Source organism: Aquarana catesbeiana, linkage group LG05 (assembly GCF_042186555.1).
Source record: "Aquarana catesbeiana isolate 2022-GZ linkage group LG05, ASM4218655v1, whole genome shotgun sequence".
NCBI lineage: Eukaryota > Metazoa > Chordata > Amphibia > Anura > Ranidae > Aquarana > Aquarana catesbeiana.
The window spans coordinates 54919119-54940080 of record NC_133328.1 but is presented as its reverse complement, the minus strand read 5'-3'; the positions used below and the strand labels follow the sequence as shown (position 1 = coordinate 54940080).

Genomic DNA, 20962 nt, shown 5'->3' with positions numbered 1-20962 from the left:
GAGGAATGGCGCCCCGTCATTAGGGTCAGTGGATGGCATAGTGCCCCAAGAGCCAGATAAAGGCAAACAAAAAGCCACATCTGGTCAGTGGGCCACAATTTAAAGACCACTTCCACAGAGACTAAAAGTGGGGAAAAAATCTGAAATTTTGAGTTGTCCCTGGAACAGAAGGAGAGGAAAATTCTTCCAAATGGGTAGAATTGTTCTGGTGACAACTGCCAAAGAGAGGAAATTCCTTATTCTTGAGAGATTTCTCTTCCTTCTTGTGTCTTCAGTCAAGAAGTGAAGGAGAAACCCCGGAATAAGAAAGGAAAAAAAAAAAAAAAAAACAATAAACAGAACATGTCTGGGGTTTAAACAATTCCATTCTGTAAAAAAAAAAAAAAAAAAAAAAAAAAATTGACTTTAGATATGCAGGCTATGTACAGCCAACAGCTGATGCTTGTGTACAAAAGAAATGTAGCACTAGGGTTCTCCTCCGGATCCTGTGAATTCTAACAAATGCCTCCTAATAACCTGGAGGACAGTTAGCCCTCATGCACACAGGCTGTTAAAAAAACGTTATGAAAACGCCAGTATCTTTGCAGTGATTTTTTTTAACTTTTTTCAGCTTTTTTCAGCGTTTTTGCAATAGCGTTTTTGAGCGTTTTTCCGCGTTAGCGTTTTTGAGCGTTTTTTTTTTCCACATTTTTTTTTTTTCCAATGGATCAAAAACGCTAAAAAACGTTGGTGAATGACGTTTTTGAGCGTTTTTCAGCGTTTTTCAGCATTAGGGCGTTTTTACAGCTGAAAAACGTCTTTCAGAACCCACTGGTCCTGGGTTTTTTTTACAGCTTAAAAACGCCTAGGTGGGCATGAAGCCATAGACTAACATAGACAGGCCTTTTTAAGCTGCAAAAAAAGCTCAAAAAAGCAGCTGTAAAAACGTCCGTGTGCATGAGGACTTAAAGTGTATTTTAAATTGTGTTTTGTTTTTTTTTTTGTCTTTTTTTACCTTCCAATACGGTTCGTAACACACTTCCTGTATATTATGCAGGCACCAGATCTACGGATTGGTATGCTGCAATAGATTACATTTTTTGTCCTTCAAATTTAGATTTCATCAGGGAGCAGGATCCAATGTCTTGGCTTTGAAAAGGTCAGAGAAGTTGAGTAGAACCCGTAGTATACAACTTGCCACTGATGTACCCAGGGTTTACAAGATGCCAACCTGGGATTTACCTTGCCTGCAGCAACAAAAAAATGAAATACCAATGTTGGCTCAAGATGGTCTTCAATCATATAACTCACAGCAACCTGTGCTTCAGAATTACCAGCTCTTTAAAAGTCCATAAACCGGAGGAAAACAAGCCACTGCCAGGGAAAAAAATAATCGGTGTCAACGGAATTACAGCCAACACATCCTTCAGGATAATGCAATGCAGAATGTGTTTAAATGGTTTGAACAGAGGAATACTGGGGTGTAGCCAAAGAACTAAAGTAATTACACAGTATGAAGGATTCTATTCACCCCTAAAGTGCCCCGTCAATGGCAGTACTGAGACACTTGGTGACCATGTGGTTATCCTGCTAATTATTTAATCTTATTAAACCATTTAGAACATAAAAGCAGGTAGACAACAGATGTCTCTCAAATGATTGGCCTTGTACATCTCAAGCCGGCTGTGTAGGTCAAAGCCTTCAGCTTTAAGATACACCTTTCAATCCGCATGACGACGTACTTCCTGAGCTGCACACCGTCGCTGATGAATTAAATAAATCTGCGTACTATCCAATAACTTCCTCTTTGTGTGTGTATGGAGCCTGGCTCTGTGTCTCAACCCCCCCCCCCCCCCCTTCGCTTCTTCCTCAAGGGGAGGGAGGAAGCATAAAAAGAAGGATGTGTTCAACACAATAGGCAGTTCGGCGAATAGGTGCTCTGCCCTGACCCCAAATAAGGAGCCGCATATTTGGCAGCTTCCCAGCCCTACTTACTGAACGGCTCTTGAAAACTTTGTATTCATTCATGTCGCTAACCATGGCTCTGAAGGCCGGGGGCTGGGACTTGTGCCAAACACGTGAAAATGAGCCCTCCAACATACACAGCCAAAAGTCTTGCATAATCCGCTGCAATAAAAAAAAAAAAAAAAAAAAAAAAAAATCCTCTTGGCTGCACACACCGATCCCTTTCTAAGAAACATTCCTGTGTCTGTCATAGTGCAAGCTCTATGTCAAGAATAGAAACAACTTGTGCACTACAGTAAAGAAGTCATTCTTAAAAAATGAAACCAGTTCAATTAAGGGCAGCTGGGCTGTGCTCACACTGGAGGGACGACAAAAATATCAGTAATAAGTAAGTGTGAGAAAAGGCAAGAGGTGGCAAAGAAATACTGTATATCGGGGGAAAAAAAAAAAAAAAAGTGTATTTAAAGAGCACCTGAAATCCTGTGAGGAAAAAACGTTATAAAAGACCAGTAAGAAGGAAAGCATTTCTGTCCGGTCACCCCTCCCCCTCTTTCCCAGTTACAAAGGTGTAACCATTTCACTGTCAGAGCCTTTTTTTTTTTGTTTTTGTTTTGCCACACGGTAAAAATATTCATTTTAGGCCTGAAGATTAGTTAAACCTCCCAAACAGTATATATTTTCTGAAAGCATAGGTCCTTGAGAATAAAATGGCTGTAGTTACATGTTTTTATGTCACACAATATTATTATTTTATTATTTATTACAGGTACTTATAAAGCAGTGATTTACATCACACAGTTGGTATTTCAGCAGACAACCAATTTTGCAAAAACTATATCCGGAAAATAGTCATGAATAGACTATTTAGTATAGATAATTATGTAGCGGTCAATTTAATGCAGTGCTTTACACATATATTATACATGTACATCAGTCCCTGCCCTCAAGGAGCTTACAATCGAAGGTCCCCAAATTGCATTCCTACATACACATACATAGTAGGGCAAATTTAGACCGGAGTCAATTTATCAGCATGTCCTAGGGAGTGTGGAGGAACCCGGAGTACCCGGAGGAAACCCACGCAGGCACAGGGAAAACATGCACACTCCAGGCAGGTGGTGCCGTGGTTGGGATACGAACCGTTGACCTTAGTGCTGCCAAACAGAAGTGGTAACCACTGTGATGCCCATATTAGAGCAACGGTTTATCAACGGCAAATTTTCTTGTTCAAATATTTTATTGAAGGATGAATAGCAAATATAACCTGAACTGTACATAATTTAAATAATCCATGAGAACAAGGGGTACACAACGGTGCAGAATGACAACAGAAACGCTTAAAAAATGCAATAAGAGAGAGGGTGCAAAAGTGCCATATGACCATGATACATGATAAAATAATTACAGACCAGATCAGTTCTGACCACCAAGTTAAACCATAATGGTGAGCATTGGAGGGTTGGATGACCTAGGGGATACAGAGCTATAGCAGAGGTCTCTAAAGTGGAGTGGCTTCTGGAGGAATAGGAAACGAGTAGTATCAATGGCAAATTTTCAATGAAAACATTATACTAAAGTTAATTTTAATGCACACAAACGCAATCTATTACCCAATTTTTTAGTATAGTATAAAAGATTTGGTTGTTACAAGTAAATAGATACCCAATATATAAAGCTTTAAAACTGTGTGCCCACGAAACAGCAACAAACTTTGGTACCCCAAATTTTCCACATGTGATGCTTTAAAAACTTTTACAGGTCATCAGTTAAGAGTTAAATGTGAAAGTTCCTAAACGTATTGCTCTCACTCTGGTGTGCAAGGCGATATGTAAAATATGTAACGCAATCAACATTTTTCACACCTAGGCACCCCAACATGTGCAGTACACACGTACATGTGGGAGCAGAGGGGACTTGCTTTTTGACCGTGGGGTGGTTAATCGCTTGGGTGTAACTTTTATTTTTTTATACTTCTATTTAGTAAGTAGTTTAGTTTTTCTTTGGGGGGGATCTGGTCAAGGGCTTCCACAAAAGTGGAAATAGCTATAGTGGTGACAGAGTTTGGCATCACTTAACGTGAACCTAGACTTTGGCAACTTTTCTATTTAGTAAACCAATAAATGGTATCACACTAAATCCAAACTTCTACTTTTGTTCATGGCTGATGCAGAAAGCAACATTGCTGCTGGTATCAAATCGTGTGAAATGAGTCAGTAGGCACTCTTCAGCTGCTCTTTTACCTAGTCCAAGGGTCTCCAAACTACGGCCCTTCAGTTGTTCAGGAACTACAATTCCCCTCATGCCTAGTCATGTCTGTGAATGTCAGCGTTTTACAATGCCTCATGGGACATGTCCCCAACAGCTGGAGGGCTGTAGTTTGGAGATCCTCTAGACCAGGGATATGCAGTTAGCGGACCTCCAGCTGTTGCAAAACTACAAGTCCCATCACGCCTCTGCCTTTGAGTGTCATGTTCGCGGCTGTCAGAGTCTTGCTATGCTCCATGGAACTTGTAGTTCTGCAACAGCTGGGGGTCCGCTAATTGCATATCCCTGCTCTAGACCCATAGGAGCTGATTTACTAAAACCGGAGAGTGCAAAATTTTTTGCAGCTCTGCATAGAAACCAATCAGCTTCCAGTTTCTTTTTGTCAAAGCTTAATTGAACAAGTTGCAGTAAGAAACTGTTTGGCTACAATGCACAGCTGCATCAGATATTGCACTCTCCAGTTTTAGTAAATCAACCCCATTATTTACCTTCATATCAATAGTACTGTGTGGCTATGAGGTGAGTACCATATTCGTGATTTATATGCCAAGTGTAATTCGATTTGTCGCATTAAATTTCATTAACAAATCCCTATTAGAGAGCCAAACTTTAGATTTGAGTATATGCTCACTTTGCAATGATATTTTTAGGTTCTAAAGGACATCTGTTACACCTAACATCACTACAGTCTATCCTTGAGGCATCATTGTAGTAGTACACAGAATGCAGAAGCACATAGAGTTAGGAGTAACACTTGCAAAATTCACTAATGCCTTCTTCTCCTCACTTAACCTTCTCTTGCACAAAATTCATTGACTAAATAAATACAGGTGTGATATAAAGTGTACTTATTAAATAGGCAACATGGAATAAAAGCATTTTATTTTATTTCCTTTTTGGACAATCGCATGTAATCTCTGCAAGAGAACTGATGATTGGGATGGGTAAAGAGATAATTTAAGCAAGTCCCAAGACTCTACATAGGCCAGTCTCTCAACCTAAGACAAAGGAACACTTGAAATAACTTTCCAGTGTCAGTGAACCACTGCTAACAAATTCTATATCTACAGCTCAAAGTACATTAGTGTGACGATAACCAGGAAGAATCCTTCTTATATTTGTGGTCATTGGGAAGAACACTTCCTACATTTGTGGTCATTGGGAAGAACGCTCCCTACATTTGTGGTCATTGGGAAGAACACTCCCTACATTTGTGGGCATTGGGAAGAACGCTCCTTACATTTGTGGTCATTGGGAAGAACGCTCCTTACATTTGTGGTCATTGGGAAGAACGCTCCTTACATTTGTGATCATTAGGAAGAATGCTCCTTACATTTGTGGTCATTGGGAAGAACACTCCTTATATTTGTGGTCATTGGGAAGAATGTGCTTTACATTTGTGGTCATTGGGAAGAATGCCCCTCACACACATCTGTGGTCACTGGGAAGGATGCTTCTTACACTTGTGGTCATTGGGAAGAATCTTCCTCCCATACAAATTGCTAAATAGATCACAGTTGTTAGTGGGAACTTATCTGAGAGGCAGAAATTGCTCAAGGAACGCCTAAAGACCTCTGGAGAAACCCTAGGCTTCCTCAGAACCTCAGTTGAGAAGGGCTGGTGTAGGCTGTAGAAATGGAATATGGGTATAGAAAGTAGGGATGCACCGAAATTTCGGCCACCGAAACATATCGGGCGAAAATGTCCCTTTCGGCAAAAAGCCGAAAGAGAATTCTTGCCGATAATGGCGCCGAAAATGGGGTGGGGCCCCGCCCCTGGTGCCGCTCATCACGGGGGTGTCATTCTGGAGCGCCTGTCCTTACTCTCTCCTTCTCCCCTCCCCTCCCTCCTCGTCCATGCTGCATGCAGCCTGTGGGGTCTCTGTGTAATGTCCCTCTCTCCCCGAGCGGTGGCTGCATATGGATCCTCAGTCGATGTGTAAATCGGCTGTGCAGGAGCTCGGTCATGCTGTTTACTCTGAAAGTGAAAGTAAGGGAGAGGTGTCTAGCAGTGTGTGCTGTGCTCTCTGCTTCCCCCTACAGTGCAGTACCCGGCATGGGGATTGAAGGTACAAAGCTGCAGCTGCCAATTTTTAAAAAGGCTGTCTATATATGTTTGTATGCATGTGTGTTTTTATGTGTGTATGTTTATATCTGTGTGTGCGCGTGTTTTATATACAGACAGGCTGCATGACGGGCACTGGTAGGCTGCTGGGCAGTGGTGAGGCACAGGCAGGCTGCTGGGCACTGGTGAAGCACTGGTAGGCTGCTGGGCACTGTTAGGTTGCTGGGCACTGGCAGGCTGCATATGATGGGCACTTGTGAGGCTGCACTGATCTTCTGTACCATGTCTGCAGTCTCTGACCATCTCCTGTATTATGTTTGCAGTCTCTGACCATCTCCTGTACTATGTCTGCAGTCTCTGACCATCTCCTGTACTATGTCTGCAGTCTCTGACCATCTCCTGTACTATGTCTGCAGTCTCTGACCATCTCCTGTATAAAAATATTTTTTAAAAACAGTCACTTTCGGTATTGGTGCTGTTTTGGTATCGGTTTCTGTTTTCGGGATCAAGGAAGATTTATTTTCGGTATCGGTTTCGGCACCAAAAAACCCATTCGGTGCATCACTAATAGAAAGCACACTGCTTTAAATACTGCATTCTAGTTTGAATTTCCATATTTATAAACTATCTGGTTGGTTGAAAAAAGGAGTGGCGTATGTATGAAAGAAAACATTGTCTGTGATTATCGCAGAATGGATGCCCAACAGGGCCCTGTTCCCAAAAGAAGAACCTAGTTACTTTGGGCAACATAGAATGTTGGACAGACCTTGCCTAACTTTTATAGGTGAAGCCTCATGTGTACATATGTCACAATAATCGAGGATTTGTTCATACAAAGGAATGAGTGTTCCTCGTGCACAAGGACTGTGTGCCATCCTGTGCGAAGGTCAGTCTAACTATGTGTATACTAATTTCGTGTGACTGTTCTGACACGTTCCGGTGAAGGGAATGGTAACGAGCTCCCGCTGTTTGCCACAACCATCACTCTTGTCCGGGTCACTATTTCTGACTGCAGAGCGATGCTCATCTCAGCTGAGCCTGCCCTCAAAGACTGTTCCATTTTATTGCTGGAGGGGGGCCTCTGAACGCAGACACTTACAATCCAAAGAGCTCTTGCACACCTGTGTCATGCTTGGCGACATAACAGCTGTGCAGAAAAGCCCTTCTGTTTTTAAATGTAGGCAAAAAAAACAAAAAAAAAACAAAAAAAAAAAAAACAGGGTGCAAAAACAAACTCAGAGCACATTTTCCAGCATTGAGATGTCTTAAAGGGGTTGTAAATGCTCAAGGTTTTTTCCCTTCATTCATTCTAAGCATGAAGGTAAAAAACCTCCTCTATGCTACATCCCCCTAATACTTACCTGAGCCCCATCCTGTGCTACTGGTCTCTTCCAGGATGAATGATGTCCATCATCACTAAAACTTCACAAGAGCCCAAGGTGTCAAGAGTGCAAGAGCTGTTTGATTAAAACGGCCTAAGCCTGCAGAGTATAGCACCCACATCATTATGTGCCCATAGTTTTATGCAACATTCAGGAGCCACATAGTGTTACTAAACCCACAACACTTAAATTAGTCTGTACATGCAGTAAAGCATGCTTGGTATAAGCACTGCGGAACCTAGGGAGTTAATCCTGTGCATTGTGTAAAAAGACGGTTTGATCCTGTCCTCTCTGATCCTCACCTTCTTCCACTGTCCCAAATCCAGCTCCTGACAGAGTCTTTGGAGCCACTCTGCACATGCTCAGTTTGATGCATATTGCTAGAGAGTTTTTTTTTTTTTCTAAGGAGGGTGCATGTGATCGGCACAGGGTCAATCAGCACTGTCCAGACGGAGGGTCTGGGGCCCCGCAGCCTCATAGGACAGTCAGAGGAGAATGGAAACTCCTCCTACAAGCTTTAACCAGACACTAATAGAAGTCACAAGGCTGCTATATACTGCTGATGAGAAAAAGGTATTTAGCAGTTTACATTTACTAAAACAATTGCATTTCCATGTTCTGTGTACTGTGGGAAACCAGATATAGTGAATGCAGGGTCCTGGGCAGGGGCGTCTCCTCCATTAAGGGCGCACAGGCGCTGCCCCCCCCCCATCCATGCGTCTGGCCCCTTTCAGGACGCCAGATGGATGAATTCCAATATGGGTGGATGAATGAATTCCAGAGGCCCTAATAGGCTTCAAAATAGGGTGGGGCTCAGGGTGCAGAGAAAGCGCGCAAAGCCCACCCAGGATCCTAGATGGGTTAAGTACCAGATCAACCGGCAAACAGCAGGGGAGGGGTGACACCGGCCGCTCAGGGGGAGGGTTTTAAGGTGGTTGTTTGCCGCGCCCCCCCCCCCCCCCAAAAAAAAAACAAAAAAAACACCAGCCGCCACTGGTCCTGGGTTTAGTAACTTTAACACTGAAAATCAGAGGAGGAACCAGGAAGACCCACCATACCACGATAGATCAAAGTGATCAGCAAATTGGTATGTATAAAAAAAAAAGAGGAAAAAAAGGTCAGGGTGGTGGTAGAGAGAAGGTGGTTTAAAGCCTGGAAATTGGTTTTAAAGTTTACGAGTTTAGTTATTAGGTTTACATCAACATACATATGGAAAAAATTACGTTTAAAAAAGGTTTCTCTTTAAAGACAGGCTGACTGATGAAAATTGGCACAAGAGAAAAATGAGGCTACTACAAATAGCAACCATTATTCGATATGATATCATTTTGGGCAGTAGCTCCAGTTTTCTTTGTTCCAGGTTGCCCACTTCCCACTCTCCCAAATTGCTAAATAAGATCCCCAATAAAAATAAATGATAAAACAAAAAAAAAAAATAAAAAAAATAAACCTTCAACCGAGGAAAGCATGAACAGAACAGCATCTCCAAGAATGAAGAGGTAATAAATATTTTAAGCTGCGCATTATTAACACCTTTGCATTGTGCCACTAATGGCAGTGCAGGGACTAAATTGGAAGCGGGAGGCTCACATCTCACTCACAGTAAAAACAGGCCAGAGCAAGCATTAAAAAAGTGCAATCGTGCTGTCAATACACATTAAGGGCACAGGATCCTGACAGGCTGGAAAATTCCACAGCTGAAGTCGGCTCTCTCCAGCTCCCAACAGTGAACGTTTCACAATGAACAATCCGCCCTGGTACACACGACTTGGAACTATAATGTTTCCCACGCCATTCAAGCTTGTTGGCAAATAAACAGATACGCTTGCACTAACTGCCTTAATCATTGGCGTTTCCTAAATAGCAAAATTAAAATGATGTAATTTTAACCAGGTTTTTTCCCCAAAGCAAGATGCAAATTTTTATTTTTTTATGCATTAAAGCATTAATAATGGGCAATCATATATAAAACATATAGGTTACCTTTGGAGGAAAAGTGCTACTAATAAAACAAGGCTGTACATCCACTATAAAGCCAAAAAAATTGTGTCCATCACACCTATATGAGTTTGTTTGATTTCCTATTTCAAAACCATGGAAATGGAGATGTCCCTCTGATTGCAGATTTCACTCGTCTGGGAAGGCTTTTCTCCAAGATTTTGGACCATGTGAGTTTCAACACACCAAACTCATCAAACCATGTCCTTATGAATCTGGCTTTGTACGCAGAGGCACTGACATGGAGGAACAGAAAAGGGCCTTCCCCAAACTGTTGACACAAGGTTGGAGTGTCCACACTTATCGCAAACTAAAATATTTTATTTTAAACTTTAGCCTATCCTATTTTATCTACCAAAATAAGGCTCCAGTTAATAACAACTAGCAGTCCACTGTACTTGATTTCTACTTGAAGAGACTTCTCATACTGTAAAGTTTCTGAAACTTGCATATGATTAGCCACATATATATATATTATATAGCGCCAACAGTTTGTGCAGCGCTTTACAACGTTAGGGCATACAGTACAATTACAATACAATTCAATACAGGAGGAATTAGAATTTCCCGTTGGCCATACATGTGTCACAGCTTGAGGGAAAATGCAGGATACGGATAACTGATTTTTAAATTTGGATACTGGACATTATCAGTGTCATATAAACGAAAAAGTCAGTGCTACTACCCATACATCACATAGAAAGCAGAGATCCCAGGTGCGCGATCCACAGTCGCTGGCTGAGTAGGGAACAACTTTTTGTATCTAATGTTTTTTGCATCTCATATGTTTTAATCATGTATATGTGCATGCATGAGTATGTGCACACATGTACTTATTATCACTATAAGGTGTGTGACAAATAGTGGCATACATATGGATCACCCAATATGCAGTATAGCGGATTCCCCTTTTTTGGATAATTACCTGTAGTCAATTAAGACAAATAACGGGTGGAGCCAGTGATCCTTGGAGCTACTATTTATTTGAAAGTTTCATGTCTGTAATGTAGTTATGACTAAGGCCTTATAGGCTGAAACGCGTCAACTGTTCTCATTTGCGTTTGGTCACTGTGGCTTGTCAATAAATATTACACGTTTTAAGAGCAATCACCGGAGTGTGGATCATCTTTTTCCTCATTATCAGTGTCATATCTTTTCTTTGGCTTCATTTTGCAGTGAGCCAATGGTTCCTAAAAAGCTGAGAATACAGTGCCATTGCACCAAATGACTAATGTCACTGACACACATTAAAGCGGAGTTCCACCCAAAAGTCGAACTTCCGCTCATTTGTCTCCTCCCCCTCTGGTACCACATTTGGCACCTTTCAGGGGAAGAGGGGGGCAGATACCTGTCCCCACTTCCGGGAGACCGGGCCGTGGCGCATTAAATCAGCGGCTCGGGTCAGCTCCCTCCCCCTCCCCCCCCCCCACCGCTGGGCCAGTAGGAGAGTGCAGTAGGGACCCAGTGTGAAGCCGTAATGCTTCACTACCGGGTTCCCTTACTGGCAATAATGGGGGCAGCACCCGACAGCTGATGGAAACATAAGCTGCGGTGCTGACATCACTGGACTCCAGGACAGCCAAGTGTCCTATTATTGAAAGTCAGCAACTGCAGTATGTGTAGCTGCTGGCTTTTAATTTTTGCAGGGATGGGGGACCTCTTCTTTAAGTACTAAAACCACTGAATCATATGAGGATGCATCCCACAAGTTCAATGAATACAAATGCTAAAAACCAAGTTAACAGACAGCTTAATTACCCAAAAACATCCCATCATCATCCTGACCAGAAACGCAATCAACCAATCCTGGCCTTTACCAGAAGGACAAATGCATTAGCATATTTTAGGCTTGGTATGTGGTCCGAACAGCTGTGTGGTTCAATAAGCTCTGTTTATGACAAACTGTAAGGGTCCATGCACACTGGCTTAAAACGCTGCTTCTATGTGAGTTTTGTCTGTAGAAGCAGCTCAATGTTATCCTATGTGTCCATGCACATTAGGACGATTAGAGGCATATTTTAAGCTCAGCATTTAAGGGGCAGGAAAAAAACCTTCTGGTTTATGTTTTTAAGAGGAGTTTACTAGCAGAAAAAAAAATGCTGAATGCTCCTAAACTTACCTAAACCCATGTACAAAATCACTCTATATACATTTTTTTTCTGCCAAGGGAACTGGCATTTTTTAAGCCCAGTGTGCATGGAGCCTTAGACTGCAGCCTTTACACATTCTGCTCTGAGAGCCACCACTGGGATGAGCCCTAGAATGGTAACAAATACACATTATCCCTCCAGCATGTTTACAAAAGTTTGGTTATATACATTAACATGTACTTTAAGTGCCAGAGACACAGAGTCCATTCATGACTATTTTTTGGATATATTTCCTGCAAAATTGGTTGGCTATTGGAATACCAACTAGGTATCTGCAACATCAACTCTCACCTGAGCCAAGTACTACAGAAAGGTCTATTGTAAAATGCTTTGCATGATATAACCTACTGTTGATTTCCAAGAAAAAAAGAGTAGAGCTGGGATTTTCTGGTGCTTCCTATAAACATACAAGCTCATAGTATATTAATGTGCATGTTTATAGGAATGTGGGCAACAGGGTAAAAAAAAAAAAAAAAAAAGACTGCTTGGCATTCCCTAGCTTTCAAATGCATTTGATAACTACTAGGTTTTGCTAAGAACTTCCATATCTTGGTATACGTGTCCCACATACGTTCTTCAGAAGGTGCCGTAGAGAATAAGGAAGGTTTAATTTGTCCAACATTGAATATTTTCTTCCAGCAAACCCCCTTTTTTTTAAGGCTAGCTCCCGACAAGTAGGGCTTTAATACTCAGCGTGTGATGAGAGATGAAACCAAGTGTGAACAACTTTCAAGTCCCATGAGGGGGCTGACTGTTCAAGCTGTCAGGTTCAATTGCATCATTCGACATTATTCAATGCCCCAAACTGCTCTCTAATTGTTAGGGGCTTAACATATTCAGGGCCTTTGTTTAGGCTAATGCCGAAGTGCCCACAAGTCGACTTTCTATAAAGAAGAGGGTGGGATTTCATTGTACTTAAACCATTCTAAAACTCTGTACCACCATAGTCTCTAGTGCCATCCCGGGTCTGAAAAACCGACTTTGAGACTGCTTTAATCAGTTTATATCCTATCAATTCGCCTCTTATTTTATTACTACAGATATAGAAGGAGATTTTGCTACATTAATACAGAGACAGTTCAGTGGCTGAATACAATCACAGAAGAGATTGCTCCCTTTCAGTTCATCCGCTTCAAGTCTTTGTAAGTTTTTTTTTTTTGTGTCATGTTTCGTGTTGTCTTTCCCCCCTACCTAATATCAGATGTGACACCTCACAGTAACCATGCAGAAAGTCTTTAGATTTCTCTGAAGATCCGTTGCCCTGCTGACAAACGCTTATTTTTTTCAGTTGAATTCTTTACGCTGTTGATAATGAGATGGGGTCAAGCAGATTATTCACTTCCTGTTCTGTTGCTGCTTTGTGTTACTAAGAGAGGAAGTTAAAACCGAAAAAAGAAGACGCAGAGTAAACAAACCCAGAGCCCACAAAGTTCAACATTTAGATGTCGTATTTTTCTTTAACTTTCCTCTGATCAGCCACAAGAAGGATTCCTTAGACAGTTGAACTTTTTTCTATCCAAGCCTTAAAATATCTTATAGGCTTTTTTATGCGGTATTTAAAAATTTTAAGCCAACAAGAAAAGACTCTTTTAACATAGTTTATTTTTTTGCACAATGATCTGCACAATGATTTTGCACAATGAAGCCATTGCGTTATCCAAACCATTGTATTCCCGAGCTACAAATCACTAGTACTGCAGAGATTTCAACTGCACCCTATATCAGATTGTGTTCTCATGGGTTATGTATTGTAAAGTCAACTGGTTTTAACATGTATAAATGTGTCTATAAAAAGGCCAATTTCAACTATTAATCTCCCATCCACCCTTTTGTCATTTTGAACCCTCTGCAGGGCAGTACTGAGAAATCCTTGCCTCCTGTAACCCTCCGTCAAATAGATCACACAGTTCATACTACTCGTATTGCAATATCACATTCAGAATGCCATTGTACCTAGATGGACAATGTGTCACTTTAAATTTACCATCAGAAGAACGGATGAAATTAATTTGAAGATCACGGTTCTTAGTTTATGGAAAACTAGAGGTGCACCGAAATGGAAATTTTGGTGCCAAAACCAAAAATTCAGGATGCACTTGGCCAAAACTGAAAATGAGAGTCTTTAAAATTATTATTATTTATATATATATTATATATTAATATTTATATATAATTGTATCATATTCAACTTCTCAATATCATTAATTTAAATTAATATGAACTTGTCGGCCATTATCAGCACCTTTAGCGCAAGAAAAGCTCAAGAAAAATGCATCCCTTTAAATTCAATGCATGCGTTCACACTCATCCATTGTGGTGTTAAAAAACTTGCTTGCTGCATACTTGGTCAGTTAAAAAAAACTGCACCAAAAACACACTTCCCTGTTGAAATGCGTTGAAAAGCGAAAACACCATCTTCGGCCGCTGAAATTTCAGCGCATCTCTATGGTAAACCCTAGAGATTTAAAAAGTACAGATCTATCTATATGTGCAAGGAGTACTTCATATACAACTGGAGAAAAAGGCATGCATTATACTACTAATTAAAAAAAAAATGTACATTGTATAGTAAAAACAATCTGAACACAACATAAAATGTGTGTGGCACCACTAAAATTAACAGGTACTAGATATGTGATTAAAAAAAAAAAAAAAAAAAAAAAAAAAGAAAGGAAAAACTTACGTGTGTGCAGCAAGCATAAAAAGGTGAGAAATGCAAACACAAAAAATATACTGTTCTGTTCTCTACATGCTATAAACAATACAACTGGGATGCATGTTAATTGTAATCTACACAGTAAAGATTACCAGCAGAGCCTTACTTATGGTTTACCGGGCATCTGTGTACATTTTTAACCTCTACTATTTAAACTTTGACCAACAAAAATAAGAGCAGGAGGCAAACACTCAGAACCAGAGGGGCACGCAACAGCAATATTACAGCATTGCTATCAAAACATGATGTCTTGACAAGAACAAGCAAATATGTTTACAAACCACAAGATGGCTTGAGGGCACTAAGCATATGTCTAGGATTTCAGCAGAAAACTGTGGTTTTCATTTTTAAACTTGTTATAACCATACATAGATTTCGGGTGGACAAAAGAAGAGAACGCATGTAAAAAAAAAACCAAAAACAAAAAAAACTGCAAAGGAGAGTCCTATTAACTTGGTGACCAACTGCACATGTATAATCAGCGAAAGAGGTGTCAGTGAGCACTTTTATACATTTTCAAAGCAACATGAGGCAACTGACAGTGTTGTACCCTAATAGCTCATGGCTGAAAAAACTGCAACCTACAACACACCAGAGGCAAGTTCCAGGAATAACGAGAGTATATGGCCAAACATCGACAAATTATATATGCAAACAGGAAGCGAGATTCAATCTTATGAAATACATTTTTCAGCACAAAGGATGTCTTGCTTTGTGTATAAAGAATGCTTATCCCATATACTGTATACAGTATCTCACAAAAGTGAGTACACCCCTCACATTTTTGTAAATATTTTATTATATCTTTTCATGTGACAACACTGAAGAAATTACATTTTGCTACAATGTAAAGTAGTGAGTGTACAACTTGTATAACAGTGTAAATTTGCTGTCCCCTCAAAATAACTCAACACAACCATTAATGTCTAAATCGCTGGCAACAAAAGTGAGTACACCCCTAAGTGACCATGTCCAAATTGGGCCAAATAGCCATTTTCCCTCCCTGGTGTCATGTGACTTGTTAGTGTTACAAGGTCTCAGGTGTAAATGGGGAGCAGGTGTGTTAAATTTGGTGTTATCGCTCTCACTCTCTCATACTGGTCACTGGAAGTTCAACATGGCACCTAATGGCAAATAACTGAGGATCTGAAAAAAAGAATTGTTACTCTACATAAAGAAGGCCTAGGCTATAAGAAGATTGCCAAGACCCTGAAAGTGAGCTGCAGCACAGTGGCCAAGACCATACAGCGTTTTAACAGGACAGGTTCCACTCAGACCAGGCCTCGCCATGGTCGACCAAAGAAGTTGAGTGCACGTCCTCAGCGTCATATCCAGAGGTTGTCTTTGGAAAATAGACGTATGAGTTCTGCCAGCATTGCTGCAGATGTTGAAGGGGTGGGTTGTCAGCCTGTCAGTGATCAGACCATACGCCGCACACTGCATCAAATTGGTCTGCATGGCTGTCATCCCAAAAGGAAGCCTCTTCTAAAGATAATGAAAGTCCGCAGTTTGCTGAAGACAAGCAGACTAAGGACATTGATTACTGGAACCATGTCCTGTTGTATGATGAGACCAAGACAAACTTATTTGGTTCAGATGGTGTCAAGCGTGTGTGGCGGCAACCAGGTGAGGAGTACAAAGACAAGTGTGTCTTGCCTACATTCAAGCATGGTGGTGGGAGTGTCATGGTCTGGGGCTGCATGAGTGCTGCCAGCACTGGGGAGCTACAGTTCATTGAGGGAACCATGAATGCCAACATGTACTGTGACATATTAAAGCAGAGCATGATCCCCTCCCTTCGGAGACTGGGCCACAGGGCAGGATTCCAATATAACGACCCCAAACACACCTCCAGGACGACCACTGCCTTGCTAAAGAAGCTGAGGGTAAAGGTGATGGACTGGCCAAGCATGTCTCCAGACCTAAACCCTATTGAGCATCTGTAGGGCATCCTCAAAACAGAAGGTGGAGGAGCGCAAGGTCTCTAACATCCACCAGCTTTGTGATGTTGTCATGGAGGAGTGGAAGAGGACTCCAGTGGCAACCTGTGAAGCTCTGGTGAACTCCATGCTCAAGAGGGTAAGGCAGTGCTGGAAAATAATGGTGGCCACACAAAATATTGACACTTTGGGCCCAACATTTTCACTTAGGGGTGTACTCACTTGTGGTGCCAGCGGTTTAGATGTTAATGGCTGTGTGTTGAGTTAGTTTGAGGGGAAAGTAAATTTACACTGTTATACAAGCTGTACACTCACTACTTTACATTGTAGCAAAGTGTCAATTCTTCAGTGTGGTCACATGAAAAGATATAATAAAATATTTACAAAAATGTGAGGGGTGTACTCACTTTTGTGATATACTGTATCTACAGGTTTATGTCCCTATCATTCCACACCACCCAAAAGAAGGAAAGGAACGTGAAAAAAATATGTTGGCATTAACACCTCTTCCTTCTCTAAGATGCACCGCATAAAAGGATACATTGTATACATGACACCAATTTAGCTGGTTCTGCTTTTCATAAAGACCAGGGTTCCTCCAGAGGTTGCTAGGGGTTCCTTGAGCAATGAGACATTTCTGCCTCTCAGATAAGTTACCACTGACACCATTGATCTTTTTAGCCATCTGTAAGAAGGTAATACTTCCCAATGACCATAAGTGTTATGCCCTGTACACAGGGTCGGATTTTCCAACAGAAAATGTATGACATCACACATTTTCCATCGGAATTTCCGACACACATAGTTTGAGAGTTTGCTATAAAATTTTCCGACAACAAAATCCGTTGTCGGAAATTCTGATCATGTGTACACAAATCCGATGCACCAGAAAGTTATTTCAAGGGTTCTGCTGTGTTGAAAAGGTTGAGAAAGGCTGGTATAAAGCATATGGAAAAAGTTTATAGATATCTGACCATCTCACCTATATGAGCTTGTGCCATATCCTACTCCAAAACCATGGGCATTTTGGAATTTGTCTGTGGGAATTTGTGCCCATTTAGCCAAAAAAACATTTATGCAATTTGTGTTTCAATTAATCCAAAGGTTGTTCAGTAGGGTTGAGACCAGGGTTCTGTGCAGGCCATTCAAGATCCTTCACACCAAACCATGGCGTATATGGGCACAATCATGCTGGCACAGAGAAGGAAGAGCATTCCCCGAACTCTTCATACCAAGCTGGAAGTACCTAGTCTTTCTAAGCTGTAGTATTACCAGTTCCCTTCACTGAAAACACCTCAATTCAATTCGGAGGAGTCACCTCTCATTTCTGGCACTACTGGTAAGTGTGATGGTCAGGTGTCCACAAACATTTGGCCATATATTGCATCACATTATTGTTAAGCCGGCCATAGACGGTTTGAATCTCGGCCGGTTCAGCAGGAACCAGCTGAGACTTGAACTGTGTATGGGCATGCGGAACGTACCATAGTTAACCCATCAATCAACTTGGGTACAACCAACCTGTAGGCTTTTACATGTGAATATTGCCAAAGTCGCTAGCAATAATCACTGTGTTCTCCCGGTGGGGTTGGCTTCCCACGCCAAGAGAACACAATGGCTCCGTGGTTGCAGAAAAGAAATTCACTCTGTCTATAGCCAGCCTTAGCGTCACTAGAGTAACCCACAAGAAATTACAATAGAACCAAAAGCAGACTTTGTCAAACTTTTTAACATGGAAGAACCCTTAAAACAACTTTTCAACCTCAGGAAAGCTCTGTTAAAAGCTATATCTATAGCTCATGGTACATCAACCGCTTGCCGACCAGCCGCCGCAGTTTTACTGTGGCAGAATGGCATGGTTGGGCGAAACTACGTTATGTTATGTCGCCTTTTGGCCACTAGGGGGGCCCGCCAGGCTCCCGCTGTCGCTCGTGACAGAGCGAGAACTGGGATCTGTGTGTGTAAACACACAGATCCTGGTTCTTTCAGGGGAGAGGAGACTGATCGTGAGTTCATACTATGTACGAACACTGATCTCTCTCTCTCTCCTCCTAGACAGTCATTCCCCCCCCCCCCCCCCCCCCGGTTAGAAACACACATAGGGAACACAGTTAACCCCTTGATTGCCCCCTAGTGTTAACCCCTTCCCTGCCAGTGACATTTACACAGTAATCAGTGCATTTTTATAGCACTGATCTGTAGAATTGTCAATGGTTTCAAAAATGTGTCAAAAATGTCCAATGTGTCCGCCATAATGTCGCAGTCCCGATAAAAATCGCAGATCGCCGCCATTACTAGTTAAAAAAGAAATTAATAAAAATGCCATAAACCATCCCTATTTTGTAGACGCTATAACTTTTGTGCAAACCAATCAATACACGCTTAATTGCGATTTTTTTTACCAAAAATATGTAGAAGAATACATATTGGCCTAAACTGAGAAAAAAAAAATTTTTTTGATAAAAAAAAATGTGGGATATTTATTATAGCAAAAAGTAAAAGATAGTGTTTTTTTTCAAAGTTGTCGCTCTTCTTTTGTTTATAGCGCAAAAAATAAAAACCGCAGAGTGATCAAAAACCACCAAAAGAAAGCTCTATTTGTGGGAAAAAGGATGTCCATTTTGTTTGGGTACAGCGTCACATGACCGCGCAATTGTCAGCTAAAGTGACGCAGTGCCGAATCACAAAAAATGTCCTGGTCATTGAGCAGCCAAATCTTCCGGGGCTGAAGCGGTTAATGTTATGGTTGGTAGGATTGCCCTTTACAACTGTGGCCAATAGGGCCTTTACAAATAGCTAAAAAGATCATTGGTGTTGGTGGTAGCTTATCTGATTTCTCAAGGAACCCCTATAACAAACTTTGGAGGAACTCTAGTTGAGAAAAACTGACCTAGAAGATCCAAACCTTGCCTGTCTATCCTCCAACCTTCTAGAGAAGCAAATCTGGTTTCACTTATACCAATCTGACAGTACAGTGTTGTGTTATGAACAAAGAAGAGTAAGGGCCTATCTAAACAATACATCCAACTCTTATTCAATCAGGTAAGGCCCTTGCACTATAAAGTTAAAGAGTAGCTCCACTTTTGTTGAGAAAAAAAAAAAACACTCCCCTCTGGGTGATCTTTGTAGATTACAAAGATTTTAACAAACTTTGTTGCAGATTACTACCTTTTGTTATTCTGAAGAGTGAGTCTTATGGGAGCAGTTTCAGAATTATCAACCAGCTGCTGCATCTGCAGGGCTCTAATGAGGAAAACTGCAGGGTCTGCATCCCTTCAGATGTGATTTCCTATTGGGAGTATCTCACCAAAAATGCCATTTTTGTTGCAGGGGATGCCTGATATCTGACTTGTATCTTAGACCCCTTTCAACGCGGTTTTCAGGTGCTTTATTGCTAGAAATATCCTCTGCTAAGCGCCTCCCATTCACTGCAATGTGACTTTTCACACTCGGGCGGTACGCTTACGGGACGTTACCGCTTAAAAGCGTTTTGAAAGCGCCGCAAAACGGGCTTTTTAACCCTTTCTTTGGCCGCTAGCGGTCGAAAAGCATGGCTAAAGTGCCTCTAAAACGAGCAACATTTTATCGCTAATGGCGGGCGCTGTCAGTGTGAAAGGGTTCTTAGTGCAGACTTCTGGGAAAATCAGTGAGCCAATCACACAAGCCGGAAATTATGTTTCTGGGGGGCATTCTGTGTTCAGAACACTTTCAGGTAGCCATATTGCATTGCACTTTACAGATTACAAAGCTGCAGATTGAAATGGAAAGGTAATTTTTAATAACATTCAATTACAATATGACTTGAGCAATTGTATGCTATAATATATATATTTTTTTATTTGCTTTTTTCCCCCCCCATGAAAGTGGAGTTAACCTTTAATGGTAAAATCTAAGGTAGATTGTATATAAAACCTAACAATGAACCCCTCTTATGTGATGCCTTTTGGTCTGTTAAGAATAGCATGTCACGGAGTCTAATCATCTCTCCTAGATCTCATCTTGGGGCTACTGACTGTTTTGGAAATGTGAGTGTAGGGCGGTCTGTGTAGTTTGGCAAAAGAAACTTGACAGTGTTGGCACCACTCAGCCCACAACAGGAAGGGAGTGCATTGCTGGCAAATCACCAGATATTTTTCTATACCTGCAAAGCCTTTAAATGGAAAAAATTGGGGAAATGTGCATGTGTTGCAGAGACGTACTGCATACGTTTCTACTATTTTTGATCTGACATACACACTAACTGGGACACAATCTACATTTAGAACAATTTACTAACAAACAGTTGACCATAGCGCTGCACACTAATGTGCTGTCCCCAGGAAGAAATCCATAGGTTTACATTTGGTAACCTGCACTAGAAAGAAATCACCACTTGGGACCCGATTGCCAGGGGCAACAAATGTTTTGGGATATTTATAAAATGCTACAGGCGTGCATTTTCGGTCTACTGCAAAAAAAAAAAAAAATTATCAAAAATGCAGTAAAACACACTTTATAAATAAT

At 41.2% G+C, this 20962-nt stretch overlaps 1 protein-coding gene across 6 annotated transcripts in view; it reads right to left on the bottom strand.

The window, feature by feature from the left end:
• Nucleotides 1-20962, bottom strand: part of MLLT10 (MLLT10 histone lysine methyltransferase DOT1L cofactor) — a 294670-nt gene that overhangs the window by 63532 nt on the left and 210176 nt on the right. The gene's annotated exons all lie outside the window — the stretch shown is intronic.